The 17,547-nt window shown below is 41.9% G+C and overlaps 1 long non-coding RNA gene across 1 annotated transcript in view; it reads right to left on the bottom strand.

Annotated features, from left to right (window-relative positions):
- Positions 1–17,547, bottom strand: part of LOC310894109 — a 397,944-nt gene that overhangs the window by 251,012 nt on the left and 129,385 nt on the right. The gene's annotated exons all lie outside the window — the stretch shown is intronic.

The following is a 17,547-nucleotide window of genomic DNA, read 5'->3' on the forward strand; positions in this document are numbered from 1 at the left end:
TTGGGGTTGGGTCAGAGCTTTAGCACTTCCACGCTTAGCACCTTAGTCATAAAATGGCTCGAATTGGAAGGGACCTCACAGATCACCCAGTTCCAGCCCCCTGCCATGGGCAGGGACACCTCCCACCAGACCAGGTTGCCCAAGGCCCCATCCAGCCTGGCCTTGAGCACCTCCAGGGATGGGGCATCCACAGCTTCTCTGGGCAGCCTGTGCCAGGGCCTCAGAGAATCACAGCATCATTCAGGTCGGAAGAAACATTCAAGATCACCTGGTCCAACCACCCCCCTACCACCAATGCCACCCACTGAACCATGTCCCCAAGCACCACGTCCAACCTTTCCCTGAACACCCCCAGGGACGGTGACTCCACCACCTCCCTGGGCAACCCGTCCCAATGCCTGACTGCTCTTTCTGAGAAGAAATGTCTCCTCATTTCCAACCTGAACCTCCCCTGGTGCAACTTGAGGCCATTCCCTCTGGTCCTATCACTGGTTACCTGTGAGAAGAGGCTGACCCCCAGCTCCCCACACCTTCCTTTCAGGCAGTTGTAGAGAGCAATGAGGACTGTCCTGAGCCTCGTCCAGCATCAAACGCTACTAAAATCTAGGTAGACAGCAACCACAGACGTTACCTCATCCCACCCTCTGAGTGAAGAATTTCCTCCTAACCTCTAATCTAAATCTCCCCTCTTTTAGTTTAAAACCATCCCCCATCATCCTGTCATTATCTGATTGAGCAAAGAGTTTCTCCCCATTTTTTTATCAGTCCCCTTCTAGTAGTAAAAGGTTGCAATGAGGTCACCCCAGAGCCTTCTCTTCTTCAGGCTGACCAGCCCCAGCTCTCTTTCTCTAAGCCTTTCTCCGTAGCAGGCTACCCCTGTAGCTAATGCTGGCAAGGGTTTGCTCATACCGTTTTGATAGGTCACACTGATAAATTATCAGTTGTGTGTTTATAGATGGTATATCTGGACATAGACACACCTACATTAATTTTATACGTCTATAGGCATACCACTACATCTTGAATTGGTACTCTTGTTAACAGAGAAACAAAATAGGATAGAGGCCTTCCCCTATCCCAGTATTTATATGGCTATAAAACACTTCTGTGTTGTCTACCTTCTCTGCTTATGCTACACTAGCATAGTTGGTACAGTTTCAAAGAACAGACAATGCTTTCTGTGCAAGGAAAAAGAAACACCCTATAAAAGAAACAGGGAAGGGGTTGTGAGGACTGATAGGTATGAATAGACTATACAGTACCTACTGCTTATTGTCTGTCTTTATAATAAAAAGCAAATTTCTTCATAAGCAAAATTGGTGTCAAAGTATCTCTTTTTGCAATTGAGGTCTTACCTAAAACTCGGAGTGGTTTTGACAATAAGTGCCTGAAAATGCGGAAGAGGGCATTTATTGTAGTTGTGCTGTATTAAAACTGATGTTATGAATGATCTTTTGTACGAAATGCATTGCATTTGTAATGCAGTTTAAAAAAAAAAAAAGAATTGACTCATAATATACACCTTTTGTTAAAGAAGAAAGCAGTCAAGGAACACTCAGAACCGTACAAACTTGCCGTCAGAGGCATTTTGCTGCAGAAGGCATTTTTTTTCCCCAGAAACAGGTTAATGAGGAGAAACACCGCTCTGTTCCCCACACTGAAGCTTTTTGCTGGCTAAATGCTCTTTACAGCATGCTCCTTTAGCCAAAGCACATTGTAAATAATTACAAAGTATTTTAACAAAATCTGAACATCAAAAATACAAAAGTGGTTTCTTGAACTGATTGAAAAAAAATTGCTCATAAAAATAAGAGGGAGATATTTTCAGACAGGAAAAGAATATCCCACTGTGTCTGGCTAGACAACGCTTGGGAAAAGCAGCCCCCAGAGAGTTTCTAAGGGCTTATGTGAGGGCTTGCATCTCAGTTTACTGTACATTAAGGAAATGATGCAAGAACTGTTCAAGAGCTGAGCACAAAGGATAATGTTTTCTTCTTTTGATTGTATGCCCAAGAGCTCTGTTCACACTGCTTAACTTGCTGCTCCAAATCCGATGGCATCTTAAGTTCCCGAGAGCAGCGAGCGATTCAGACCACCTACTATTCAGGGCTGCCAGACACAGACTCCAGATACTGTCATATACCGAAGTGTGTGACTGCCGCTTGCAGTAGGCAGGGGAAATGCAGAGCCAAGTCTGCATGCGGAGGGTGCTGGAGAACGTTGCTAGGAGGCCTCACGTTCTCCGGTGCCAATTTGTGGAACTATCTAAGTCTGATTTTTCACTCCCAGACAAAGGAATCTCCTCCTTTCAGATAAGGAACGTTTTCTTGTTTGGATGAGAAGAAGATGAATAAATATTTTGCTTTCTAAAATAAATGGGTTAAGCTGCCTTGTCTGTCTTCAGTTTGGTCCAAGTGCTTTCATCTGGAAGGTGTCCAGATCAGGCCGTCCATCTTTCACATCCACTTCAATTTCCATGGCATCAGTTCAACCAGTGTCTTAGGATGCCGCAGCCCCTGCCAAACATGACACAGTGTCAAATCCCTGTCTTCTTTCTTCCTACACGGGGTTGTAGAGAAGCTACCAAAAAAATAAAATAAAATAACAAAGAACATACGTCTACATGTAATCTGGTCAAAAGAGTTTTAAACTAAATTTGTAATTAGAACTCTTTAAAGAGTAACGAGGTCAGTGTCATGTTCACAATAATAATGGCTTATGATTTTATATTTTTTATATTTTAAGAGGTTCCAACTCAAACTGTGAGCAGCTCCAAAGTTTTCATGGCTCTGTTCTGTCAAGAAAGCAAAAATCCTCAGTAGTGAGGCAAGAGGAAAACTGTTGTTTTCTTTCAAACAATTTTCTGTAACTCAGTGCCTGCAAGGCAATTTGAATCATTCTATTTAAAAATAAACAGAACTGGTGGAATTCCTGGACCATCATCTGTTTTCCTTGACTAAAGAAGAGCACGCTCCCTCCCAGGTCCCCTCGCAGTATTTCTTAGCAGCCGCGCTTCGATGCTGCTTTGAGGGTGACAGATGGGCCTGGGGGAAATGTGTTAACCAGGAAAGGACTTTCATTCTCAGTCCTGTCCCAGTCAGTGTTTATGTGCGGATTCAAGGAGAAATAATAGGACTTTCTGGAACCTTTGCCAACAATAAGCAGGCAAGGCACGATTTTGCTGTTACCAGGCTGTGACAGAGAGCAGCACCGCACGTAACTTCTTTAGCGTGTTTGTGGCCAACACAGATGGTAAAACTGGGTGGGGTTTAATTCAACAAAGATCGCGTTTATAGGCCAAAGGAAACATTTAAGGACTGTGATTAGGCGAGGTGGAGCGGGGATTTGCTTTTTGTGCCTGTGGGTTTTGTTTTGTTTTGTTTTGTTTTGTTTTGTTTTGTTTTGTTTTGCCAGTGTTGGTTTCCCCACCCAAACAAGTATCTCCATGATCTGTGAAGGCAGCAATTTACAGGAAAGCAAGACTATCCACAGCACGGCTAGGTAGGATGGGATAAATTAAATCAGATGGGAGCCCCAGGCTTCAGAGCACAGGTCAGTACTCCAGGCCTTTGCTCAGCAGAGGCTGTGTACAGCAGTTTTCTGGACGGAGGGCAAGCTGTCAATGGAGCAATTATAACCACCCTGCCATTACGTGCTTCTGTCACACAGCCTCTGCTGCAGGCAGGAAAAGAACCGCAAGAGATCAATGTGGAAGCCTCCCTTATTGCTTCTTTTCTCCTTCATTCTCTGCATATCCCCTGTGCAAGCTTGTCTGTGTTTGCTATATGTTGGTGGCACCTTCTGCTAAGGCTGAAAGATGCAGGGTAAGCGTCGTGGCTCCTGGGTTTAATGCAAGTGGTAACCAACTTAAGTGGTTTGCCATAGCCCAGCCTCTGCGTGTTCACAGAGTTAACGAAGTGATTTGTAAAACTCTGAATTTCAGAATGGCTCTGTGAGGTTCCCTTACAGTATAGATACTGTCAGGACCCGCATTGCCTGCATAACTCGGTCACATCCATTTCCCATAATATGAGAACACAGTAAACTTTGCAAGCTTTGTCGCCTGATGGCTAAATCAGGTGAAGTGTGATAGTTCAGTGTACATTTGGGGGGCTTAAAGCATGCAGTAGCTTGTTTTTTTGTTGTCCTTTTGCAGTGGGTCCTGCAGTTCCATTTCTTGAGCATGGCAGGTATGTTCTCTATCTCTCCAAAGTTTTCTTTCTGACCTTCGTCTCAGAAATGTTGCTCCTTTAAACACCGTAGAACTTGTTTCATCTTCCCTGTTTTGGCGTGAAGATTGTTGAAATATCTTTCCCCATGTTTCACACGGTGGCCCATTATGGCTGGTAGTCTGCACTCTCAGTATAACTGTGACAGAAGAATAAAGGAAGAAATTAAAGGAAGTGCCTGATACATTTATTTATTTATTTATTTATTTACTTATTTATTATTTTTTCCCCAGGGTATCCCAATTCAGCAGTCTCATTCTTACCATCTTCTTGCTTTTGCAACCACCCAGTTGCTTGTCTCTGAAGAGACATCTGAGAGTCCCAACATGATCTCGGCATGGTGCCCTTAGACCCAAGCCCACTAGCTGGTATCTTCTTCGGTCGCTCACTATCCAGCTCCTCTCTCACAGCCTCCAGCTGTATCGGTGCTCCAAACGCTGACAGTGCAAATTATTCAAACACAACAGTGTCAAATTTTTCTTTTTTGCCCCAGAGTAGCTGTTGGCTGTGTGTGACTTCTTGTGCTGGACATTCAGCATATTCCCCCAGTCCTATTTTTCCTGAGCAAATGGTGTCTTGTGGGACTAGCTGTTTGGACAAGGAGGCTTTCCAAATTGCAGTTCATATAAACTGTACATCTTCATCAGCCAGATGTGCATTAATGATGCCTATGGATGAATTTTCAGCATGCTCGTCTGATGGTTTCTCCTGGGGCTTGCACAAAAACGGCTTGGAAATGGAACATTTGCAAAGAAGCGGATGCTTGCAAAAGGAAGCATCACAATGAGATGTAAAATATGTGCACTGTAATTTATACAAGCAACTAGCTTCTGGAAAACTTGACCTCTGTCCAGCAGAGGACAGAAACATATCCAAAGAGACCACCGAAGCAGTGACTGGTACCCAGTGGGACAGAGATGGAAGGACTAATTATATTTCTGCAGCTGTTAAACCAATGCTGGTGACAAACGACTTTGTGTTGGATGGCACAGTAGTTAATACTGGAGAAAAACTAGTGTGCACCGTGGTTTGACTGCTTAAGTGCTATTAACATTATAAGCAGGCGTGCAAAGGTGTGTTTTTTTTCTTCAGGGGTCACTGCTAGTATGCAGTTTCCCACTGTCCCTCCGCAGTTGGAGCCACAGTTCCCATTACGGTTTTGACAGACGATAGTCGTGTGACTCATTCCGTGGTAGCAGAGAGATGCTGTGCTCTCTTCTTTCATGAAACGTGTCCTCGTTGTGCGAGGAGATCCCTCCTGTGCTCTGCATTAGGTGGCTTTTTGTCCTAGACCCTGGAAGGCACAGCACCCTGGGGTTTCTCTCGTATGTGCCTCTATTAATGGTTTATTTCTCTCTCTGACTGAAAACCACTAGTAACGGGTGAAAACTTTCTCTCTGACTTTACAGGAACAAGCCCGCACCACTGGCACATGTTGGGTGCTGCCCATCCATCAGCTGACTGCACAGAATATCTGTATTCCTGAATTACTGAAAGCCTCATCATTTCTTATATCTGTGGCAAGAGATGTTATCTTTTGCCTGTAACCTCGTTTTTATCAGTAAAATTAATTGTAATTTATTCAGTGTCAATTTGTTTAGATTGTGGTTTCTTTTCCTACAGGTTCTACAACCCTTCCTGCATGTGAATCAGATATTGCCTGCAAACTCGGATAGCATGTAAAATATGTATGAACAAGAAGGTAAGATCAGCCCTTCTAGTGTTACAGATCTGATCCCGAGAGTTTTTTGCATTCTGGTCAGTAGTTCCACTATGCATGTAACTATTCATTGAATCATTCTGCCTCTGTTACCTCCTCATTTGGACATTCATTCACGTAATCTATTCATCCCAAGATGCATTTTGCTCATCTTATTTTCTTATTGGTAGCTTTAGAATGATTTAAACAATAAAAGACATGTTATTTAGCAATGGCTAATACATTATGGTAGCAGCAGAAGACTCCAGGCAGGAGTATAACCTCATTCTGGTGTGTGAGTGCAAAGAACAGTCCCCGTCCTGAACAGTTTGCGATTCAGAGATTGTATATTTCACAGCAAAGAAGATAAATTAAAAAGGGACCTAATAGCTTCTGGGTAAGTTGTTTGGAGTGTCCTAATTTACCATGAAAGAAGTCAGCAGTATAGCTGGCAGTACAGGAAAAGTTATAGGGACAGGAAAGATATATAGCCTACATCCTGTCCACAAAAACCATCATCTCTCGATGTAAGTCAAATGCCACTTGTGTCTTCCCAATGATATAAGACTATGTGAACTAGGGAATGGAACAACAGATAGCAAAAAAACATAGCTGGAGGCAGATGTTTGAACACAAATCAACCCTCCAGGCTGATGCATCGTTGCGGGCTTCCTGGATTGACTCATTGACATTATTTATGCAAAACTTCTGGCCACGTTCCCTCTGTGCAATATTACAAGCAATACATTACAGAACAGGGTGGGGGGATGTCCTATATTTCCCTGCAGTTTTCCATCCTGTTCCTATACAACCTTCTAGATGTATCTCATAATTACTAGAAGCAGTATATTTCTCATAATAGCCTGGAATCTATATACAACATCTGGCCGTTTTTACTGACTGCCTTCCCAGCTAGTGCAGGCTTGGACAACGGCAAAGCTCATCATCTGCCTGATCTGTGCTAATTGCATATTAGATTGTAGGCTTTTTTTCTTGCATTTTGTATATCCTAATTTTGTTATGGAGTGTTGGAAAGTGTTTTATAATTTAGAGGGTACGCTATGTGTGAAACATGCTCAGCAGACTCCATATAGCTGCAACTGTCCTAATAAATGTTCATCAGTCTGTTGTCTTGGTGCAAGGCCAGTTGGCATGGCCACGTGCATACTACTTGACTCTTAAACTTTGGAAAAGAATAGCAACATGCATACTGCCTACTGGGAATGACCATTGTCTCGTGTTAACTTCTAGACTGTTGGTGGAAGGGTGTTAGCTGAGCGAGGTAGTCTACTCTTCTTTTTCTAATGCAGTCTCACCAGAAGATATATCCATAATAAATAATTTTTTAATTTGTTCATATATCTATTATCTTTGAAACGCAAAATGAGATGGAAGAGGAGAGAGTTACTAAAGAAAAAAAGCTCAGAATCTTGTATTCTGTGGCATTTTTAAGAGGATAATGGAGTTTGGTGAAGTTTTTGTTTTTGTTTTTTTTTTTATTGTTGTAGAGGCTTTTTAACATGAAATATAGCATGAACAAATGCTGTCTCCAGGAACTGTGTGAAGTGAGTGAGAAGTCTGGTGTTAGTTCAGTTTCACAAGTTTGTCAGTATCTGGAGCAAGGCTTCTTCCTGGAATGAAGATGATAATTAGTGATCTGAGATCTGAATGTGTTCTGAGGTTACAACTCAAAAAGGCTTATTAGGCGAGTGAGCATACTGTCAGATGCAGGATGACAGCATGAGGGTCTCTGAACATGCTAATGCTCCGAGTATTCAGATAATTCCTGCTTTGGATGGGAAAAGCATACTTTCAGTCATTTGTGAGCAGAGACTCGACCACAGACAGTGGCAGTGCTTTTGCTGAAAATAACAATGACAAAAGGAAAAAAAAGAGCCTCAGCCACACAGATTTCAAATATCAACCTCTCTGCTACTTTATCAGGCTGGTGTAGATGAGAAGTACAGTGATGTTCCTTTGATAGGGGCTGCCATTTACTGTTGAGGATGCTTTAACAGGGACAGCAGAGGAGCTGTCTCAGCCCTAAGAAAACTCTCCTGGCTGCTTCTGTCTTTACAGTTAGGCAAAAAGCAAGGTTGCAGGCAGAGAAACTTTAAGGGTAGTGAGGCAGAATTCTTTAAAATTACTTGGTGCCATTGCAATGGATTCTGAGAAAATGCAGCTGTTTTAAAATAATGCAATGAATTGTCAAAGAAAAGGAAAAACAGGAAAGCACAAGCCCCCTACTCATGTTGAGACCTACTGCCAGCTCCTCTGAGGGGATCTTCAGCTCCACTTCAGAGCTAGCTGAAATATTGCTGCTTTAGTGAGTGACATTGTACTGTTTTAATATGCACTGGCAACGCTGACAAATCACCTTACCTCCATCAGTGACTGCTGTGACTGTTGCTTGGGCTGTTATTGTGGTGCACTTCCATCCTTAAGTTCAAAGCAGCCATAATGGGGCCCTCTAGCTCTAATTGCCTGCTTCTTGTAATAACAGGAAGGTTTGATTTGGAGGTTAAAAGACCCCATTAAAAAAAGGTAAAAATAAAAACCCATAAATGAAAATTCTAAAAGTCAACGAAGATGTTTCCTCCACCTATTTTCAGTCTCCATTGAATAGTGCACATGTGGTGCAACCAAACAGAATTAGTTAGAAAACATATTATTCTTGCTATTTGTTTTTCATTGATTTTTTTTATATCTGAAATGGGAGGAAGAGGTGCCCTAAAAGTGCTCCTCTTTTGATGTATGATGAGAGAAGTAGCTAAAGACAGTCAATGGAAAAGAAGCTTTTCATTAAATGAAAGTTTTTGATGGAATGTTTCTGGCCAGCACTATCTGAATGACATATCACATAGCTTTTCTCAGTTTGGGGAAAAAAATGAAGTGAAACAGACCAGAAAGTGGCATCATGAGAAGAAGCTAATTAGTTTGATTGCTCAAGAAAAAAAAAAAAAAAAAAAGGAAAGGGAAGGGAAGGGAAGGGAAGGGAAGGGAAGGGAAGGGAAGGGAAGGGAAGGGAAGGGAAGGGAAGGGAAGGGAAGGGAAGGGAAGGGAAGGGAAGGGAAGGGAAGGGAAGGGAAGGGAAGGGAAGGGAAGGGAAGGGAAGGGAAGGGAAGGGAAGGGAAGGGAAGGGAAGGGAAGGGAAGGGAAGGGAAGGGAAGGGAAGGGAAGGGAAGGGAAGGGAAGGGAAGGGAAGGGAAGGGAAGGGAAGGGAAGGGAAGGGAAGGGAAGGGAAGGGAAGGGAAGGGAAGGGAAGGGAAGGGAAGGGAAGGGAAGGGAAGGGAAGGGAAGGGAAGGGAAGGGAAGGGAAGGGAAGGGAAGGGAAGGGAAGGGAAGGGAAGGGAAGGGAAGGGAAGGGAAGGGAAGGGAAGGGAAAGGAAAGGAAAGGAAAGGAAAGGAAAGGAAAGGAAAGGAAAGGAAAGGAAAGGAAAGGAAAGGAAAGGAAAGGAAAGGAAAGGAAAGGAAAGGAAAGGAAAGGAAAGGAAAGGAAAGGAAAGGAAAGGAAAGGAAAGGAAAGGAAAGGAAAGGAAAGGAAAGGAAAGGAAAAAAGGAAGAAGGAAAAACACAACAAAACAAGCTAACAAAACTCCTTCAAGCATACTATTTATTGTTCAGGTAGGGATTTGAAATCTCTCCCATTATAGTGCTCTAAGGGCGTTGTTGGCACATGTGGCAAGTATTGTAGGTTAGGGGTAAGAAGTTGGACTTTTAAAATGTTATTTTAACTAGCACTAACCCTTTTTGAAAAGCATTAGGAAACACCACCCATGTGGTTATCAGCTAAAGAAAGGCTCAAACATGAAAACAGGTTTGGGCTCTTGATATGACGCTTGTAACAATAGTCCATGCATCACTCTAAGACCGAAGAGCTGAAAGAAATATATACCTAGAGGAGCAGAAGATACTCTGCAAGGAGCAGTACTTTACTGTAGACTTATTTTTCCATTTTTAATTTCTACAGGTATTATCCTCTCACTGCATAAGCTGAGGATCTTCAGAGCCATATGTCTTTATTTCTCATGTGCAGATGCCAAATTACCATATGTAAAAAAATGCATATGTAAATAAAACATAAAAAGGTGATATTTTTTCTAATTCAGAAAAATCTGTGAAATCCTTTTTTGCAGTCTTTACAGGATGAAAGTCTGGGTCTAGAAGGAGTGCTTACAGGTAAAAGTCTGTGCCCTGCTGCTGCTCCTGCAGCTAAGATGAAAAGAATTTTTAGTTTCATTTAGCAGGATTATAATTTACTGTTATAAGTTCCACGTGCTATAGGAAAATCCTTCTCTTGGACCAGTAAATACAGTTCTTTCAAGTACTCCTTTTTGTTCTGTCAGCCTGTGCACATCTTCCCATCAGAGACACAACTCGGCCAGCCCATCTTTCTTCTTCATCTTAATATTAAATGATAGAAATGTATTTAGGGATGCTGCTTCCATTAGTGCCAGAAGTGACAGAGCAAACATACCCTATTAAGAGGGCGTGGGAAGAGGTCCTTCAGCAGCCGATATCTGCTGAGTAATAGCTGCAGGCATGAGGAGAATTAAAAGCTTATCCTCAAGCATGAAAAGAAGAAAACTACAGTGCAAAGGTCAAGTCAGTGTTTCATCATTTGTCATTTAAGTTTAACTGTTGTGTTGTTTTTTTTTTTAAATCCACATCCTCTGATAGCATGAAATGTGGAGATTCTAAGTGACTTATCTTTTGTCTATATGGCAGCGTATGACAGCAGTGGCAGTATCCAGCGATTCATGTCTTCGGGGAAGTGGATAACAGGAGGAAAAAATGTATGTCGGGGTTGATGGAAATTGTCATGGTTCCACTGACGTCAAAGAGCCAGCTATCAGTGGCAGGGTGAATTTACATGAGTTGAGGATCTGTGCCATCCCGTGTTTCATTAACTGACAATCCTGACTGAAAACTAATGAGAGCGACACTTTAAAAATTTGATTCATACAGATTCGAAATGTGAGCTGCAGAATTTAAATCTTGGTTTGGGAGACTTCAGAATGTGGGATTGATGAACTTGGTCTAGCTGACAGTAAATAAAGGGCCATTTCTAAGATGTATGTGTTCGCGGGCGTAACTGAAATTCAGACTGAGAGTAGATTCTTCTTGTATAATCTAGCTAACACAAGCTGAGGGGAAGAAATGTGGCTTGTCAGGCCACCTAAGCACTGATGGGATTCTAATAATGTATGATAGAGAAAAGCCTTTCCCTAATTTTAATTCATTTTTACGATACTTTTGTTTGTGGTTAAAATTCTTCAGAATTAATTAACCCCATAGTTCAGCCTTCCATGACCAACACAGTTTAAAACTTGTAATATATCAGCTAAACTAATTAACACAAGCCCAAGCGATATATTTCAGATGTTAATCATAGCAAATCCACAGGCTAAATGGGGAAAAAAATGACATTAGGGGCAGGCCTACAGCTACTGAAGTAAAGGAAAAGACTTCATTGAGTCATTAATCGTCTAAACATCAGGTCTGAAATAACAATGCTTCTCAGACTCATAATCCCAAAGGGAGCAACAATCTTTCATCCTCCCAGAGGAAATATACTGAGGAGTCAGTAGTTTTCTATGCCTTGGTCTTCAGTGTTAGAATTTTCAGTCTCAAGATCTTGTGTTACATATGGACAGTAAAGATCTTACTGGAAAAGTGGGGTTTAGTTCATCCAACCTGTTTTTCTCCAGATTTTTATCTACATATATATACCCCACTTCTGTTTTTTTTGTTGGTGCTCTAGGTTTGCAACACAGGAAGAACATGGGAACTGTAAACATAAACCAGGAATTCAGGCTGAGGGCAGTGCTGGCGTCTGTTATACTGAAAATACTGAAATAATGCTGTGTAAAAACAGAAGTTAATTAATCTATTAAATCCCTTTGCAGACCATACTTATATTCGTATACTGTACATACACATAATTGTTTATCAACTAACAGGTGATCCTATTGCATCACTTCAGCTGTGCATCTGTACCATGTTTTCGTTTTCTGAGGAAAATCCAGATTCAGTTTCCATCAGCATCAGAATGTTTTGCAAGTCTCTGAATGTGGACATAAATGACGGATGTGAATGCACGTGGAATATCCAATACGCAGAACCGCACCTGCTCTGCACCTATCCCCATTGCTCAGGGCCATATTAAGATCAGTGGAAAGCACTAGCAGTCTTGTTTTTACACATGGTCTGAAGGAACAGAGTCAGGTTCTTACTGGGATGCTTTTGGCAGATCCTTCTCTTCAACTCAGCTTCCTGAAACATCCAACAGGGGCAGTTAACAGTGTCTCTTTTCTTCTCTTTGTTTGTAACCATCTTCCCTAATCTACTTAAAAACCTTCAGCGACCATTTCGGTGCTAGCAATTCATAAGTCTACCTTTAATGAATCCTTCATCTCAGCTGGTTTTATTGGCTCTGATCCAGGGAAGTACTTAAGCATGTGCTTATCTTTGAGTTTATTGACATTCCAAACTCAGGCCAGCATCACACTTTGGAGAGCTGTCAAAATAATAACTAATTTTATTTTTGAAATTGCTGTGCTTTGTGCTGTAAGGTTGACACGAAAATCGGATTAGTATTGACCCTTCTAAATAAGGGATGTTAGAAAGTCATTCAGCACATAAGTGATTTCTGAAAAATTGAAGAAACAGACACCACAAATAAATTTTAAATCAGTTATATGCAGCTGAATGTCACATCTTAATAATGTATCCAACACACAAATCTACATCCAGGAGAGGGAGCTTATGAAAGCATATGAAACATATAAGATGTATTATTACAAATGCTGTATTGTACATTATATTTTGTAGGTGTGTATCTGTATCTGTACATGCCTGTGTATCCCTCTGAAATGTGTGCAGTCATCTGTATACAGGTATATCCAGTCATCCGTATGGTGTAAATCATTATATGCAAAATGTAGATGAAAAAATCGGTTCTCTCTGACCCCTCATGTATTTTAACTATTTGACTAGGATTCTGAGAATCGTTTGAACAAGACTGTTTGCCCATCTGTTTTCACAGTAGAATGATAGCAACTCATGTCTTGTCTTGTCTGACGGTTATTTAGTAAATGTCAGCAGTATAATTGGTCTATAGCAATTGTGCTGCTGCTGATAATGTTCCCTATATACACCATGAGAAGATGCCAATATATGCTGGTGTGTTTATAATGGGGAGAACATTTTCAGAATGAACTTCACTGAAGTGTTCTTTAGCTAAAGGAGAAATTAGAAGTAGAAAATAACTTCGAATGAAATGTTCCTTCGGCAGAGATGTGATCCTGATTTGACCATATATGGCAAGACCTAAATTTGAGCACAGCCTTCATATGAGCGTGAGAGCCAGGAACAGATTGGCTTCCTGGCGAAAAGCGAGTGAATTGCTTCAGCAGCCTCTCTTCATTATGTTGTTCCTGATGCCTTCAACTTTGTTATAGTGATAATTGCTGCTTCTGGATCTCTCTGTCTTCTCAACGCTGGATCAAGACTAGAGGTCAGCTCAGGCCAAAATGCCTGGGGCTCACGATCCTTGGGATGTTAAGAGCAGGATCTGAACTGGAAGAACCTTCTTCCCTACCATTTGATTTATAGGATGAACCGAAAACTAGTGGGGAATTTTAAGCCGTGGTGGATAAATCCACACCATTTTGGATCTGTTCTTAGAAAACAGCACTTGACCAGTGACTTACATGCATATTTCTGAATTCTGGAAATTTGTGACTGGATATGGGGTGTAGATTTGATTTTCATATTTACCTTAATCTTAATTATCATTGGAATCAAAAATTTCAATTCTGAACATTCAGGGCTTTGCAGCTTTGTCCTCCTCAAAGTCTCAAAAAGTCAAGAAGAGGAAGCATCAGTCCGGAAGGCAAAACTGATCAGAGACACAGCTGAACATAGTTTGCAGGGCAAGCAATTGCACATACTTGATGCTGAATCTATTCTGTGATAATAACAAATTCAGCAAATATGAAATATTTGTGGAATATACGCTGAATATAGGCCAAATTAAAAGGCTATTGAAAATCATTCTCAAGTAAGCTTCCTGCTGGCTAGCAGAGGAAAGCTGGATGGATGTGGTTGACTGCTGGTACGTCTCTCCACTGCCGCTGGAGGATGGCTGTGTCCTCCCCTGCTTGGCCTGACGTTTGACAAGGGCTGGAGTGGTGCTGCAACCTTTTCTGCAGTAGAGGCACACGTAGTCCCTCTTTTATCTGACTTTGCACTCTTCAAACACAGAATGAGAGTGTTATAACATTTTATATCCTGAACAGAGACAGCTGGTAACAGATGGAAGAAGGGCATCGTTGTTTTTACCATATTAAAGCTCTGGGATGGAGAGTGGGTAGTGATAGGATTTCCTTATAAATATTAGTCATCTGAAAGCTGTGGTGCACAGATGAAGCCTGTTGTCCAGACTTTCCCATCAGCCACAGGAGCGTGAAAGACAGTTGCAGCAAATGATGTCCCCCAGAGTGCTGGAGATGCTTCTCGGAAGAGCTTGGAGTGGACAGCTGAGTCAGGAAGGCAAACCCCATTCCCATTCCCAGTGGCAAATCTACAGGAAAAGTCTGAGGCTTCTGGTTGAAAATCGGAAGCAGGCGTCCAAGCTCTAGTGTCCTAAGTGCAACAGTGTTCTTTATTTTTAAAGATGAATGTTAGGTGACGCAGAAGCATGGAAGGAGGGAAGTCACCTGCTGAGGCAAAACTGAGAGTCATCAGGGTAGATCTGGAGCTTATTCCTGAGAAACCGTCTTCATTTCAGAGGGTTGAAATGCATCTGAAGGCAGTAGAGAATGTAAAGAAAGGAAAATGCGGCTGTGAGGCAGCCAAAGTGGGTTTAGTTAGCAGACAAGCAGGTTCTAATTGCAGTGGAGAGCTGAATGTGACAAAACAGACCGTCCCCCTCATCTTGCAGAGATGGCCTACTGTGCCATGTGGCGATGGCAGTTAAGGGAGTCTCATTTAAAAGAACAGAAATTGGGAAGCAGTCTCTTTGTGGGTCTGACTGATGAAGCCACACAGAAAGTAAGATCTCCTCTGAAGGGGCTTAGTGATTTAAACACAAGACCTGCTGTCCTCCAAAGGACTTCAAAGGTGAAAGGCCATCATACCGAATTTAAAAATGACACTTTGGTACTTTGTCTTTGTTCTCAGCATGAATTGTAGGCAAGGGAAAGGAGAGTAAAGATGTCAAAAAAAAAGTCAGTGAAAGAGTAAGAAAAGGAAAAGAATTGTAAAACCATTTAAGTTCATTTATGGTGAGATAGAACCTCCTTACAGAAATGTCTACAGCAACCCTCTTTAATCTGAAAATTTGTATGCTCCTGCATGAGCTGAAGTTAACAGGACTTGTATCTGAGTGAGATTTGACTTTTATGCAGGGACGTTTTCTTTGATTAGTTTTGTTCTCTTTTCTGGCACTGACTACCCTGCCATGCACTTAAATTATATTTTACTTCCTGTGAAATAACTTCTTCACTGCTTGTACCATAGATGTTCCCCTTTACAAAACAGCTGATGGTCCCTACATGCAGCATGGGTACGTGCATGGGTCCTTGGGTTCTGCCCAGTGTCCTTAGACACAGCCTTCCCTTCACAGTGTCTCACTGGCAGCTCTTTCAAACTCACCACTTATAACTCACACAAGGACTTCACTTCAAGGTGCCCGCTGTGGACTTCACAGCCATTGCAGGTCTTTCACTTCTCTTCTAGTGTAAGAAGAGGAGAGTGTGTTGGTAAGTCTGCGTTACTCTGACATGAAAAATGATATTTTCAAGGAGGTGATCAAGGAGACAGTGGAATTCATATTATAGAGTCCATGTGCATACAAGGAAAAAACAGTGTGTCAACAAAACTGTCTCAATACAACTATCTGGCATAGATGAGATGCAGAGACTAGTGACCTTAGTCACCTCACTGCGTTTGAGGACACAAGGGTCTTGTTTTTATCAGTGTCGTCACCCATACCTTGTCCAGCCTTTGTTTCACTTCCCCCATCTCGTCCCGTAAAACGCTTAATCTGTCTCAAGGATGTCTTAAGGTCACTAATGATACGGTTTGATTGAACTATAATATACCCAACCTGAAGTCTCTTTCAGGGAGTGCCAACTGCTCCTCTCTAAACATACCAGCATTTTGTGAAAAACACCAGTGGCCAGAGATCCTGAAATCAAGTACTTCTGAAAGCTGAGTCACCTTTGACAGTTCTGCCCTTAGTCCGCTGGTTTCGGAAATTTGAAACGGCATGTCTGAGTCATTGGACACTAAACAAAAGATGCAATTTGTGCTATTTAGCATGTTTGCATTATTTAGCAGATGCACCTGGCAAAAGCCTACACTCTCATTGCATCTCCTGCCTTCCCTCTCCCTGCACTTTCAGTCCTGGTCAGGTAAGGGATTCAGTTTCCATTCCCGTGCTGCCTGTATTGACAGATTATTTCAGATGAAAGAGACGAAGAAAAGGGAACAGGAATTCAAAGAAGCAGCTTGGAACAACAAGAGATGCATATTGCCAAACGCCCAATCAATCACCATCAGCATCACTGAATCCAACATCTTTCTGCACTTTCGAATCATCATGGGCTTTATAGATCCCTCCTTCCCCCAGCTTCTAAATCTCTTTGTTGTCCTGTATCATTTTTCTTTCTAGTGGATATTATTTTCTTGGGTTTCTCTTTGCTTCCACGCATATTTTTATGCAGTCAGAAAAGATGTTTTGTCACCTGCAGCTAAGCTGCCAACTGAAACTGGCTGGCGAGTGCACATTAGGCCAGGAATCTGCAAGCTTCACTGGCTGCTAATAAAGTGGTGGATTGATGTTGAGATAGCCGGCCTTTTAAGTCCCTATATATAGAGCCAACCTTGTTAGCCTTATTATTTATTTATATTGTAGCATGGGTATATGTGGCACTTTACTAACAAAGAGGAGATGAAGTCCCTACACTGAGACACTTAGAGTCTAATTTAGATTGCTGTGACGTGTAAAAGATTAGGGAACACAAGCAAGCAAATAGCACTGAGGAGGAACTGAGTCACGGAAGGGTCCGTGAAAGCAGTGAAGTTTTAACGCTGATGGCTTTAAGGACATGCTTCATGGTGACTGTGGGTAAAGTCGTTGTACTGCAGCTCCAGAAAGCTGAATTCAGCAGCTGAGTCTTCACCAGATTTCCCCTTCAAGACATTTGGGGCTTAACAGTGCGTAGCGTGAACTGCTGTTCTGCTTCAAAATAAGGTCTTAACTGTGTGCTTAGTTTTAACTTTTGGCATCTTGACTTCATTGGACCTCTGCCACCTTACATCAGCTGAGGACCCGTCCCTAAAAAATAAGAGAAAACACTAACTTTCTACAGTAGCTGGGTTCGGAAGAGACATCTGCAAACCTTTGTGCTGTTTTGTCTGATGTCACCAGGGTATTTGTTCTTTAGCTGGCACCTTGCAGACAATCCCCAGGAGAGACATGTCAGAGAGAGTAAATCAGTGTTAGCATACTTAATGCTTTTCAGCCTTAAAGTGCATTTTCTTCCGTTATTGTACAAGACACACAAACAACTTCAATTCATTGTATGAGTTTTGTGTGTGTGTGTTGGT

The sequence above is a fragment of the Anser anser genome (genome assembly GCF_964211835.1).
Source record: "Anser anser genome assembly, chromosome: 2".
NCBI classification, from domain to species: Eukaryota; Metazoa; Chordata; class Aves; order Anseriformes; family Anatidae; genus Anser; species Anser anser.